At 34.7% G+C, this 14672-nt stretch overlaps 1 long non-coding RNA gene across 2 annotated transcripts; it reads left to right on the plus strand.

Annotated features, from left to right (window-relative positions):
* The first annotated feature begins 11259 nt into the window (after nt 1-11259).
* Nucleotides 11260-14465, plus strand: LOC113338075. 2 transcript variants are annotated; one of them, XR_003354587.1, is made up of 7 exons: nt 11260-11441; nt 12100-12296; nt 12403-12705; nt 12800-12896; nt 13014-13178; nt 13291-13446; nt 14199-14465. It is a non-coding gene; the product is annotated as an uncharacterized LOC113338075 (long non-coding RNA). The 2 variants fall into 2 exon arrangements; XR_003354585.1 differs by having other exon boundaries at nt 13014-13446.
* The last annotated feature ends 207 nt before the right edge of the window (nt 14466-14672 follow it).

Consider the following 14672-nt stretch of genomic DNA (forward strand, 5'->3'; position numbering starts at 1 on the left):
TTTGTGGATAAGGAAATATACTTAGAAAAGGAATTATTCCTAGATAAGGAATATTCTTAGACAAGGTAATATTCCTGGATAAGGAAATATACCTAGAAAAGGAATTATTCCTAGATAAGGAAATATATTCCTAAGAGGTTTGGGAAACCAACCAAGCCTATAAATAAAAATGTTTAGCTCATAGAAAAGACACCTAGAGTGTGGTTTGTGATACAAACACACCTATATCAGAGAGGGAGGTTTGCTAGACAAATCACCTAGAGAAAATTTTGTGAGACAATTAATTATTGTAAAAGCAAGCTTAAAAAAACAGTTAAAGGTTATTTACTGTTTAGAGAGACTATGAGCGTAACAAATAGAGAATTGTAATAATTTTCTTGTTCATAATCTAGAGAAGATATTTTCTTCGAATTACTACTTGTGTTCTGTTTTCTAAGTTTCTCGTTTATTATTATTCTGAATTCCGCCTTTATAGTAATAACTACCAAGGTACAGAGATCATACGTATCAAGTTGGTATTAGGGCAAGGTTCGTTCTTTTAGGGGAGATTGTTGTGGTCTATGGTTTTCACTAGGTCTCTCTACGTAAAACTTGGTGAGGTGCTCGAGAAGCTCGAAAACGTTAGGAGAACAAGAGAATCAAAGATGTGAAAGTCAGTTGATGATCCTAAGCATAGTGAACCACAAACTATGGAAGAAAAGTTGGATGAGCTACAAACAGACATGCAGTAGGTTCAAGTTACCCTTAAGGAATCGAATAAAGGTATTCATTCACGTACACCCAAGCGGAAGGCGAAGAAAAAGACTACGTCTCCATCTGGTGTTTTTGAGTAAGGAGAAGAAAAACCGCTCAAAGAAGATTGCATCATTGAACGAAGAGTGACTAAGACAAGATGAAGAGATATGAAAGCTTTTAGAATTAGACGTCAAGGTCCAGTTTCCAGCAAAGAGAGATGGTTCAGCATGGTGAAAGGAACCCTCGAGTTCCCTAACTTCCAAATCTAACTTTCAAAGGAGTTCAAGTTTTCGAGTGGGGGCGCATGATACATGTGTATCTTCCTCTCTCCGGGAACAGTGATCCTCAAGAAGGATTGAGGATAAATTGTAATTTAAGGAAGGAGTACTGATTTTTATGCAGTATTCTTAGATAAGGAAATATTCCTAAACAAGGTAATATTCCTAGATAAGGAAATATACCTATAATAGGAATATTTTCTAGATAAGGTATTATTCCTGGATAAGGAAATATACTTAGAAAAGGAATTATTCCTAGATAAGGAATATTCTTAGACAAGGTAATATTCCTGGATAAGGAAATATACCTAGAAAAGGAATTATTCCTAGATAAGGAAATATATTCCTAAGAGGTTTGGGAAACCAACCAAGCCTATAAATAAAAATGTTTAGCTCATAGAAAAGACACCTAGAGTGTGGTTTGTGATACAAACACACCTATATCAGAGAGGGAGGTTTGCTAGACAAATCACCTAGAGAAAATTTTGTGAGACAATTAATTATTGTAAAAGCAAGCTTAAAAAAACAGTTAAAGGTTATTTACTGTTTAGAGAGACTATGAGCGTAACAAATAGAGAATTGTAATAATTTTCTTGTTCATAATCTAGAGAAGATATTTTCTTCGAATTACTACTTGTGTTCTGTTTTCTAAGTTTCTCGTTTATTATTATTCTGAATTCCGCCTTTATAGTAATAACTACCAAGGTACAGAGATCATACGTATCAAGTTGGTATTAGGGCAAGGTTCGTTCTTTTAGGGGAGATTGTTGTGGTCTATGGTTTTCACTAGGTCTCTCTACGTAAAACTTGGTGAGGTGCTCGAGAAGCTCGAAAACGTTAGGAGAACAAGAGAATCAAAGATGTGAAAGTCAGTTGATGATCCTAAGCATAGTGAACCACAAACTATGGAAGAAAAGTTGGATGAGCTACAAACAGACATGCAGTAGGTTCAAGTTACCCTTAAGGAATCGAATAAAGGTATTCATTCACGTACACCCAAGCGGAAGGCGAAGAAAAAGACTACGTCTCCATCTGGTGTTTTTGAGTAAGGAGAAGAAAAACTGCTCAAAGAAGATTGCATCATTGAACGAAGAGTGACTAAGACAAGATGAAGAGATATGAAAGCTTTTAGAATTAGACGTCAAGGTCCAGTTTCCAGCAAAGAGAGATGGTTCAGCATGGTGAAAGGAACCCTCGAGTTCCCTAACTTCCAAATCTAACTTTCAAAGGAGTTCAAGTTTTCGAGTGGGGGCGCATGATACATGTGTATCTTCCTCTCTCCGGGAACAGTGATCCTCAAGAAGGATTGAGGATAAATTGTAATTTAAGGAAGGAGTACTGATTTTTATGCAGTATTCTTAGATAAGGAAATATTCCTAAACAAGGTAATATTCCTAGATAAGGAAATATACCTATAATAGGAATATTTTCTAGATAAGGTATTATTCCTGGATAAGGAAATATACTTAGAAAAGGAATTATTCCTAGATAAGGAATATTCTTAGACAAGGTAATATTCCTGGATAAGGAAATATACCTAGAAAAGGAATTATTCCTAGATAAGGAAATATATTCCTAAGAGGTTTGGGAAACCAACCAAGCCTATAAATAAAAATGTTTAGCTCATAGAAAAGACACCTAGAGTGTGGTTTGTGATACAAACACACCTATATCAGAGAGGGAGGTTTGCTAGACAAATCACCTAGAGAAAATTTTGTGAGACAATTAATTATTGTAAAAGCAAGCTTAAAAAAACAGTTAAAGGTTATTTACTGTTTAGAGAGACTATGAGCGTAACAAATAGAGAATTGTAATAATTTTCTTGTTCATAATCTAGAGAAGATATTTTCTTCGAATTACTACTTGTGTTCTGTTTTCTAAGTTTCTCGTTTATTATTATTCTGAATTCCGCCTTTATAGTAATAACTACCAAGGTACAGAGATCATACGTATCAAGTTGGTATTAGGGCAAGGTTCGTTCTTTTAGGGGAGATTGTTGTGGTCTATGGTTTTCACTAGGTCTCTCTACGTAAAACTTGGTGAGGTGCTCGAGAAGCTCGAAAACGTTAGGAGAACAAGAGAATCAAAGATGTGAAAGTCAGTTGATGATCCTAAGCATAGTGAACCACAAACTATGGAAGAAAAGTTGGATGAGCTACAAACAGACATGCAGTCGGTTCAAGTTACCCTTAAGGAATCGAATAAAGGTATTCATTCACGTACACCCAAGCGGAAGGCGAAGAAAAAGACTACGTCTCCATCTGGTGTTTTTGAGTAAGGAGAAGAAAAACCGCTCAAAGAAGATTGCATCATTGAAAGAAGAGTGACTAAGACAAGATGAAGAGATATGAAAGCTTTTCAAATTAGACGTCAAGGTCCAGTTTCCAGCAAAGATAGATGGTTCAGCAGGGTAAAAGGAACCCTCGAGTTCCCTAACTTCCAAATATAACTTTCACAGGAGTTCAAGTTCTCGAGTGGGGGCGCATGATACATGTGTATCTTCCTCTCTCCGGGAACAGTGATCCTCACGAAGGATTGAGATAAAATTGTAATTTAAGGAAGGAGTACTGATTTTTATGCAGTATTCTTAGATAAGGAAATATTTCTAAACAAGGTAATATTCCTAGATAAGGAAATATACATATAATAGGAATATTTTCTAGACAAGGTATTATTCCTGGATAAGGAAATATACTTAGAAAAGGAATTATTCCTAGATAAGGAATATTCTTAGACAAGGTAATATTCCTGGATAAGGAAATATACCTAGAAAAGGAATTGTTCCTAGATAAGGAAATATATTCCTAAGAGGTTTGGGAAACCAACCAAGCCTATAAATAAAAATGTTTAGCTCATAGCAAAGACATATAGAGTGTGGTTTGTGATACAAACACACCTAGATCAGAGAGGGAGGTTTTCTAGACAAATCATCTAGAGAAAAGTTTGTGAGACAATTAATTATTGTAAAAGCAAGCTTCGCAAAACAGTTAAAGGTTATTTACTGTTTAGAGAGACTGTGAGCGTAAAAAAGAGAGAACTGTAATAATTTTCTTGTTCATAATCTAGAGAAGATATTTTCTTCGAATTACTACTTGTGTTCTGTTTTCTAAGTTTCTCGTTTATTATTATTCTGAATTCCGCCTTTATAGTAATAACTACCAAGGTAAAGAGATCATACGTATCATTTCTCGCCAGATCCCATTTTATTCATTTACCTACAAAAACAAAATAATAACGCAAATTAGTACAAAAATGAGCACCAACAATATATATTATCAGGATTAATTAAGACACAAATATGTGTCTATCAATTTCTCACAAGAGAATTTCGCATGGAAACATGAAGAAGATAGCTAAGGCAAAGGTAAATTTTTAAGAGGAAGAAAAGGTATATAATCTGATATATAATTTGATATATAATAAAAAAACGTACTATAACGTAAGAGGAATATGTACATTTATAATAATCATCTGCCGTCGAATAACAAAGGCAAGTATGGGAATGCAAACATTTTGAAAGGTGTTATTCTCCCCACATGATAGATTTACACATAAGTTATTTATCATTGCGTAACAAGGATTTTATCTCAAGTTAATCTCATTTGTTGGAAAATGAAGTTTTATACAAGTATATATCAAGGAGAATATACAATAAAGGAGTACCAAATATTCAAAAAAAAATTACATTAAAGAAGCAGTTTTCAGAAGTTAATGCGAAAGATAAGAAATATCTTCAAGAGCAAAGAAATTACTTCTTGCCCGTGCTATCTTTGTTAATCTCATCAGTCTCAGAACCATCAGCTTCAGAATCATTATCTTCTTCATCAGTTTCCTCATATTCTTCATCTTCTCTTTCACTGTCAAAGATATAAGAAGTTTCTTCATTAGGAGGAATATCAGTAAACTTATACTTTGAAAGAGGAATGTCATTCTCAGCACAGATCTTCTTAATTGATGCATCACGAACGCGAATAGCATCTTTGCTATTATTTGAAACGGTGGTAAAAAAATTTTTCTTTAACCTGCGATATTTGGAATCATGTGCGACAATCTTTGATTTCATCTCCTCAATTTGACTGCGAAGTTCTTTCTCAACCACTGCAAAAGAAAATAAGAAGGTTAATATAAATTACAGAAAATTGATCAAGAAATAACAAATGGAAAGGCATAATGGACAACCTTCTTTATTGGAAATAATATCTTTAATCAAAGAGGAATGATCTGATTCAAGGCTAACATTCACAGCTAAGTCATTCCTAGCATTATCTAAGACCCTAGCAGCCCAGTCAAATTTAACATCGCTTTCTATGAGAAGTATAGAACGGATCATGTTTCCTCGTTCAACAAGCGCATCCCTTTCGCTTAATGCTCGATCTCGTTCCATTTGAACTTGAAGAATAGTCTCTTGGAATTTCTTTAAAGCTTTCGCACCGTTTAAAGCAACTTGATCTTTCTCAGCGATAAGAGTGTTAATCCTGTCTTGCAAATTTTTATTTCTCTCTTTAAATTCTAAAAAGCGACGTCTAAAATCATTACTATTAAACAAGGCACTCCTGTGGTGAACATTAAGATCTTGGTACTTCGCCTTGAGCTCCTCCAACGAAAAGGTATTCAACTTGTTATCAGCAAAGCTATTTAGAGAAGCATTAACATACTCTAGAAGAATATCACCATCGACAGGATGGGGGGGAGAATGAAATAAAGAAGTCGCCTCATCAGTAAGGCTGTAAATCTCTACAGGAATAGATAATTACAATGGGAACAAAAGACATAAATAAACAGGTTGACAAAAGGAGTAAAGGATTACTCACCAATTAATTGATCGTTACTTTTTTGAAGATCGGATATCTTGTTTGTAAAGGAAGAAATATCATATTCAAATTGATGATTTCTCTTGCGAAGATCAGCAGCATTATTCTCATGAATGGAAGCTTGGGACTTAAGTTCATTATTTTTAGCTGCAAACCTGCGAAGCTTCCTTTCATAGTCTGAAGAGACAACATATGATGAGCCCGCCACCTGCGAGGTTATTAAATAAATGAGAGAAATTTTCGCATGATGCAACTTTAAGGAAAATGCGAAGGTATAAGAAATTACCATGGAAGCAAGCGAATATTGAAAACTGGGGCTCAAAGGTGAGGCAGCTCCGCGAAGATAATCATCATCCAAAGTTGGATTATGTGTATATGGTGATAAAGCTTCAACCTTTAGAATTTTTCTCTAGGTAATCCAGGTTCGAAATAATGAGATGATGGTGTGGAGATATTGTTTAGATAGATTTTGAGGTGTGGAGACAATTACAGTTGTGGAGGTTGATTGGGTTTTGCGGTTTGGTGATTATTCACTTGTATGATGTTATCCAACTCTGTGGCTCAATGGAGAATTTATTAGTCACAATCGTTGTTGATGTTAGAAGAAGATATATTTAAACCTACTTCATGTTTACGCAGGATAAGGCATTATGTATGTACGATATATAAATGTTTGTATGACTATTTTTTCTGTCAAGCAATGTTACTCTTTTAAATAGGAACTGCTGTGAAAATGATAGGGGTGTATCTCCATAGATAGAACGAGAGTTTCCTTATGAAACTATAGGGGTTTGCCTGTTGTAGAGAAATGATATGGAGCATACCCCTACTATTACTATATGTATTTTGAATATCTAGCCTATTGGTTTTGAATTCAAACAACGACCTCTACAATGTCGCATTCCGATTCTTAGTCATTGTAGCAACTTATTTTAGATATTGGTGTGTACAAGGGATACATCGATTTTCTTCAGGGATTATAAGATTGGGATAATTAGTTAAGTTGCTTATATGTTTTCCAGTTGATTTGAAATACATCAAAGGCTAATTTTAACACAATACATTTCTCTTTTGGAAGGTCAGGTTACTATAAGTAAAAGGGGTTATGTGCAAGGACCTTGTAGGGCCTATTTTAAAACCTTGGTAGTGTTTAAACAATGATTTACGAGTTGGCCTCTAAAGGTCCTTGTTTTATATCTCATGTATTTGATGTTCTACTTTTATTATAAGTGGTAATGTTAGTATTCTTGCATAATCAATGTTACATATCAGAATGGTGTTACTAAGATGAAGCTCGCATGAAGTTTTATGTCTGCTGTTTTCTTACAGAATTCTTTGTATGGTCAATTTTTCTTTCATAAGCTTGGTATTTTGATTTTTCTTTGTTGTATATTTCATGTTATGTACTGCTTGTTTTAATTGGTTATAATATGTTTCGTTTCTCATTTCAGGTGAAACATGGGCAAAGCTTCTGAATGCCTTTTGTACTAAAAGTTGAAGCTTTGGTTATGAAGACACCAAGACATGGCCAAAGATTCTGAATACCTCTATGACCAAGACGTGCTTGCAGAATATGTGATTCTTCATTGGTTCCTCTAAGGGTTAAACCCCAAGGGAAGGTGAGCAGTTGAAATATAATTTGTTAGAGAACTCATAAGCTTTGTTTAAACTGTTTGTATCTGGACATCCATGTAAAACTCGCAAACTTTATTTAAACTGATTGCATCCTTAGCCGCTTCACTGGTTTCAATGTCGATGGTTAGGTTTCTGCTGTTGCAAACAAAATTTTGATAAAACTTTGGAACTTATTTGTTAATTGGCAGAAGGAGGCAAGAGATGGTACTGACCATGGAGATTACTATTTAAGCCTAGAATCCGTCTCTCATCAAATTTATTATGAATCCAACTGCCGAGAGCCTCAAATACAGGTTTCCAAAAAGGTACTGAATAATGTATATCTCGATTAATTAGTTTCACAATAGGGATATTCAATATAAACTTTGTAATGGTTGCCTAAGTTGTAGGATTACTAGAATTGGCACTGAAATAACTATATTCGAGGCTCAATTTTATGAATGTCTAAAATCAAGGAATTTGTACAACTGGGTTACTGGATTTGTTTTTTGATTCTTCAAAGTAGTTTTTGTTTTTTTTACAAGCTTTCTTTTCCTGTTTCAGGTGATCTAGAAATATTGTGGTATTCGTGAAAGGAATGAAGTGAAAAAAGTGAAAAAAGCTTCTGATTTCAGAAGGTAAACTTCGATGGGTTTATTTGGAATTTGTCAACTCTCATTTTTGTGCCTTCTTCTTGATTTTCATTGTTTGCTCATTTGTTTCGAAGAACTTTACTTCTAGTAGCATTGCTCATAATTTTTCAACAGTTAGTAAAATCATAGAGTTGCGAATCCTGTCAATTTAGTCCAAAACCATCTACTTGGTAATACGAGTTACCGACATCAATCCTGGTGTAGTAGTTGATATGAATTTGAAGTTACCGAATACTGTTAATTTGTCATGCTAATAGGTGTTTCTTGTTTCGTATATCTTGATGCCATCTTCAGAACCATATAAAAAATCGGGATCATCATCTGTCACTATGAACGTGCAGTGTTTCATCCCGATGAAGTTGCTTCCCATGTATCTACGTGAGTACTCGTTTTTTCTAAACATCTCGGTTACCACAACAAACATGTTAGCCTAGTGAATTTAACATGTTAGCCTGTGATGTTTATCTGGGTGAAAAACCCATCATCTTTATATTATGCTTGTTTTACTTTAACATTCTCTAGTGAATTTTCTGAAACTTTATGCAAATATATTTGGACGATATTCTTTGGGAAATACTGCTAAATGATTGTTGTTTGTCTGGGTCCATAGATTCTTTAAGAATCCATTTTTACTGTTTTGTATATCCCTTCCGACATGCTTGTCACTGGAGAAACTGAGATTCACTTATCACTATAATGTATCATTTGTTGATCCAGTTGATGTGAGGCATACTCTGGCAATGATTTCTGAGTTGGCCACTAAAGATCATTATTATAGATCTCCTGCACTAGATGTTCTACTTCAATTATATGTGGTAATCCAAGTATTCTTGCATAATCAAATGTTACATCTCAGAATGGTGTTACTAAGATGAAGCTCGGATACAGTTTTACGTTTGCTGATCTCCTGCACTAGTTGAGATATCACTTGTAGAAAACTCATAAGCTTTGCTTAAACTGTTTGTATCTGGCTATGCATGTAAAACTCACAAACTATGTTTCAATTGCTTGCATCCTTAGCCACTTCATTGGTTTTAGTATCACTGATTAGGTTTCTGTTGTTGCAGAGAAACCTTTGGAACTCATATGTTTGGGCTGATCTCTTTCATCGTCACGCATGATCAAGGTCGAACTGACCACACCTTCTACTAGCTAGTCCTGAGTTTTGTTAATTGAACCAACTGTAACCAAAAATGTAACCAGTTTATACATTCAGAAAGAGTTTAGGAAATACATTTTGTCACAAACCTTAAATGAATTTGTAATTCGTGTCTCAGAAATTGATCAGTGACTCGAAATCTTCCAATTTTGTGCAGTAACTTCCATTTCCTCTATCTGGTTCTAAAAATGGATTCCTGAATAGATTGATCTTGTCATCTGACACCTACTATTTGGTTTAGAAATGGATTCCTGAATAGATTGACCTTGTCATCTCGGCACCTACTATTTGGTTTAAAATTTGGTTTAGAAATTGATCGACCTTGTCATCTATTTTCTCAGTATCGTTTTACGAATGGATTCACAATTATAAATTAGACCGACCTTGTTATCGAAACCTACTAATTGGTTTAAAAATATATTATAGCGTAATACAATCGTATTCGTGTCTCAAAAATCAATTTATGACTCGAAATCTTCCAATTTTGTGCAGTTATTTCCATTTCCTCAATCTCGTTTTAAAAATGAATTCCCGCATATAAATTAGATTGGCCTTGTTATTTAAAACCTACTATTTGGGTTAGACAAGTGCATCTCATTCTGATAATGTTTTGAAGACACAAGTTTGTGTTGTTATCCAACGAAATATCTGGAGCTTATAACAAAATCGGGTCTGTTTCTCAAAAATTGGTTGGTGACTCGAAGTCTTTCGATTTTGTGTACAGTGTGGACCAAAATATGCCTTGACCGATCTCTGATTAACAAAATTTGACTTTTGTCTCAGAAATCGATTAATGATTCGAAGTTAATGATTTTGCTTACTATCGTCTATTTCCTCAATCCCGTTTTTATTATAGAATCCCTTGAGTAATTAGATCGACCTTGTTATCCAAAACCTAATATTTAGTCTAGACATGTGAAACTCAATTTTATAATGTCCTCATGACGACTCAAGTTAATTGTTATTGAATCGAATATTCCATATTATGCAACACAATCAGATTGATCCTCAAAATGGATCAGTGACCCAAAATCTATCGATTTTACGTATTTACGTCTGTCAAAATGGAGTTTTAATTATTTAGACTTCATATTAGAATTATAATTGACACTAAGCTTCATAATCGTTTTCGATCATGTATCATGCTAAATTTGAAGTCAAAACCATCTCCGGAGCTTGATGGTTCATAGTTTGTATGCCGTTATATCGAATTTAAAGTTCGAATGGACACTGAGCTTCATATTTGTCGATTTCGATGACGTATCATGCTAAGTTTGAAGTCATAACCCTCCTGGAGCTTCGTGGTTGATAGTTTGTTTGCCATTATACCACATTTGAAGTCCGAATTGACACTAAGCTTTCGATGATGTATCATGCTAAGCTTGAAGTCGAAACCCTCCTGAAGCTTCTTGGTTCATAGTTTGTTTGCCGTTATACCACATTTTAAGTTTGATTCGAAACCGAGCTTCATATTTATCGATTTCGATGATGAATCCAGCTAAGTTTAAAGTCAGAACCCTCCCAGAGATACGTGGTTCATAGTTTGTTTTTCGTTATATTGAATTTTGAATTCGAATCGACACTGAGCTTCGTATTTATCGATTTCGATGATGTAACATGCTAAGTTTGAAGTCAAAACCCTCCCGTAGCTTCAGATTTATCGATTTCGATGATGTATCATACAGTAAACCTACTTGATGACATGTATGACTAATCAAAATTACTTCATGACCTATGTGACTAGTCGAAATTCCAACCGGAATCACAAAGAGAAAGCACAAAAGCACAAAGATAAAGCACAAAGAAAACACACTTATCATGATCCGCATGACCATCCTTTATCAAATCTTTACCGTCCAAAATATCCCTAATCCGTATGACTACTCTTTATCAAATCTATACCGTCCAAATTTTTTTATATAAAAGATGAAAGTAAATTTCTCTCACTTGGTTCCCTTTTCTTCGTTTCCTCTCAAATCTTCTGCCTCCGAAGAAAACCTTAGCTCAAAAAGATTCCCCCTTCTTCTTCCACTTACAGATCGGCCATGGCTTCAACTGAAATCAGTAGCCGCTTCGTTTTGTTTTCATAACCCTAAATCTATAATCTAAAATTTATAAACATGAAGGAGCTGCAAACCCTAGAATATCTTTTTTCCTTAGGGCTTCCAAAAATTCCAGTTTCGTAGCCATGGTAAGTCCTTCAGATCCATATCTTCACTCCATTATTGTTTCATGCTTGTTTTGACCTTGTAATCGTTGTTCTTTCCCATGTTTGATGATTTCAGAGTTTGTTTATTTTGATTTTACTGGAACGAGATTTTTTTCATTTTATTATGTTTTGATTAGATTCATTCAAAACCCAAACTGTATTGGGGCATTGAGTTGGATTCAGTAAAAGGGTTTAGCTCAATTTTGAGTTTTATGTTACAGTTTTGTTCAATCTTTATGTATTTTCAATTTGTTGAATATGGATCTTCGATTGAAGATTTGACTGGAGGATGAAGTTTGATTCAATTATAAAACTGATTGAAGATCGTTTTGTTTGTTGAACCTATTTTGAATTTTTTGTCCGAATTTTTGAAGCTGAAATCTGATTTTTGAATGGACATTTTCTAGAAAATCTTTGGGGTTTTGGAATTTCAAATTGAATTTATCAACATACATCCAACCTTTGGGGTTTTGGAGTTTCACCGGATTATTTTTACCAAATCCCAGTTTAACTTTCAATTGTAAGTTTTCAGAGTTAGTTTTCTTCTTTGATTATCCCTCTTATATCGGATCTATTTAACTTCTTTGTCATGACTGTTTCAATTTCTCATTAACTCATTGTTAGATTTTCATAATTACAGGTTTGAAGAGGATATTTGGACCGAGATAGCAAAATATGGAGACGAAAATGTATATTGATGCTTAGATCCTCTTGTCGTTGGTTTCGTCGTGTAATTTTGGAAGAAGATAGTGTATGCAAATGTGCTTGCTTACGTGATCTTTAAGTTCCTCCGTTTCGCCAACAACTCTCCTCTAAATGGATCCAATTCTACATTTGGTAAATTTGACTCAATCCCTTGTGTGTATGTAAGTTAATCGAAAAGTTAGTTTATACTGAACTTTGTTGTTCTGGTTTTGTATATCCCTTGTGTGTATCTGTTTAGGAGAAAGTCTCCGTAGCCTTGAAGTGGAGATTGTAAGTGCTGACGGCCATGATGATGGAGGAGAAAGACAAGGATCTACAGATAGATTGCCTTTCGGTGATCTTCATCCAGCACGCCAAGAAGAGCAAATCCATTATCAAATTCCATGCCACTCAGTAGCAGAGATGCTTCACTTCAGAGCGTTAGTGAATTTTCTGAAAATCCTAATCAAGGAGCAGATCTTCATATAAAATGCTTCACTCCAAGAAGAGCAAACCTATGGAACTCTAGTCAAGTGTATTCCAGTGAAACATATTATTGCAGGTCTTCATATAATACTTTCTTGCTTGTTTTTAAGTTCATTTTTCATTTTATATTTTGTTTCTTCACTAACACAGGAATTGTTTGATTTTTGCAGGCAATTATAGCATACACAAGTGGTAAGGGTAGTTGGTCTGGTTCATTTACACATTCAGAGAGTGGTGGTGCAGGGTCTCAATCAGGGGAAAATTCTGGTATTGTTACTGTTTACAAACCATCTTCTTCTTATCCGATAACGTCACCTTTACTTTTAAATGGTTTCCCTTAAATCTCTCATGTTGGTTAATTGGGGTCATTGGTTTGTGTTAAAGGAGTTAGAGGTTGCGACCTGTTGGCTCTCAAAAGATAATGTGCTCGGAGAGGTTGGTTATGAAGTTGCTTATCGTGGTAAAGTAGGAAAAGATGGAAAAGTGAATCTTTCAACAGTTGAGAAATATGTGAGTATTCTTGGCTTTTGAATGAAACTTGTACACGAGGTATGCTACTTCCTCTTGCAATTTGATTTAAGCAAGGATATTCTTTGTACTTTAATTTCGAGTTATGTCTACGAAGTACTGATATTAAGTTGGTTTGTTTTTTGTATGCCAGAAAAACATGAGTCCAAGCCAAAGTTGGTGGTGAACCTGTAGATGAGACTACATAGCTCCTCTAGCAGGAAAATTTATCCAAGTGTATTGTCTGTTGTCATGCTTGTATTTGGGGAATGTTCCAGAGTACTATGATATTATCTGGAATAAGTTATTGGTATGTAATCTACACATTTGTTTTTCAATTCTGGTTATTTTGGTTTACATTTAGGACTGGTCTTGACCGAACTGGTTTGTTCGGTTATTTCTCATTCCTCAAATATCGAAAAAAACAACCTTTATACGCAAATCTATCCACCAGTCATGGCTGCAAATACAAACCCCGCGAGTAGTGCACCAAAGAATGACCGTATGGATGAGATTCTACTTTAAAAACATACTGAACTGATTACCAATGTGAGCTTTCAGTTACAAGTTCTGTTTTATTTATACTAACCAACCAGGATAGTTCATTATTTAGTTGTGAATTCATAGAGATTTGTTATAGCATATCCATTGCTATCAATGCAACTAATATTGCGCTATCGATGCAACTAATATTGTCGTTCTATTTTCTTTATATCAGGGCCAGCGTAACCCCAATGCATATTGCAAACCTTTTATGTTAAATGATCAATACCACTGTGTTTTGGGTGGTATTATCTATGAAGAAATAACATGGATTATGTTCAAATCACTCTGACAATCTTAATGGAGCACATTTCCATTATTGCAATGCAAAATAGTTTTATTTGGTTTATTTGCAAATTTTTGCTCACTCTTGTCCTTTGGGAAATCATTTGGTTATCGGTATCTATGTTGCATTTGTGGTTGTAGAAGCATGAGACTAGTCATCTACAATTTATCTGATGAGCGTTTTTCTCAATATCTCATGTGCAAATTAAACTAATGTTCTACTTTTTTTTACAGGTTGTGCTGCAAGTTACCAGAAGCATCAACAAAACCAACATCCCGTCAATAACAATTCAATCCCAGATGTTGCGATTCCTAATCAAAGCGCAGATCCAAGTCTTGTAGGGATCACACATACTGTTTTTATTTTGAGGATCAGACTGTATTTTGTGATGTTCCGTGTAGCTACTTTGATGTAAACCATGTACTCTTCTTTGATGGAAACCCTGTGCTTCTTGTATATATGTTTATGATTACATAATATATATAGTATTTTTCTTGTATTCAATCTTTTTTTGTTGACTTCACTTGTTGATGGATACAACAATGTTTATGGGTTTAGAAAAACCTTTAGCTGACCTGAAAGGTTGCCGGAAACTAAGGGATCCCGGTTTCAGGTGACAGGAAACTCGCAGATCCCGGTTTCAGGTTACAGGAATCAGGTCACCTGAAAGTATCATTTCTTAGTTACTAAAACCTAACAAATTCTTC

This window comes from Papaver somniferum, chromosome 1 (genome assembly GCF_003573695.1).
Source record: "Papaver somniferum cultivar HN1 chromosome 1, ASM357369v1, whole genome shotgun sequence".
Classification (NCBI taxonomy): Eukaryota; Viridiplantae; Streptophyta; class Magnoliopsida; order Ranunculales; family Papaveraceae; genus Papaver; species Papaver somniferum.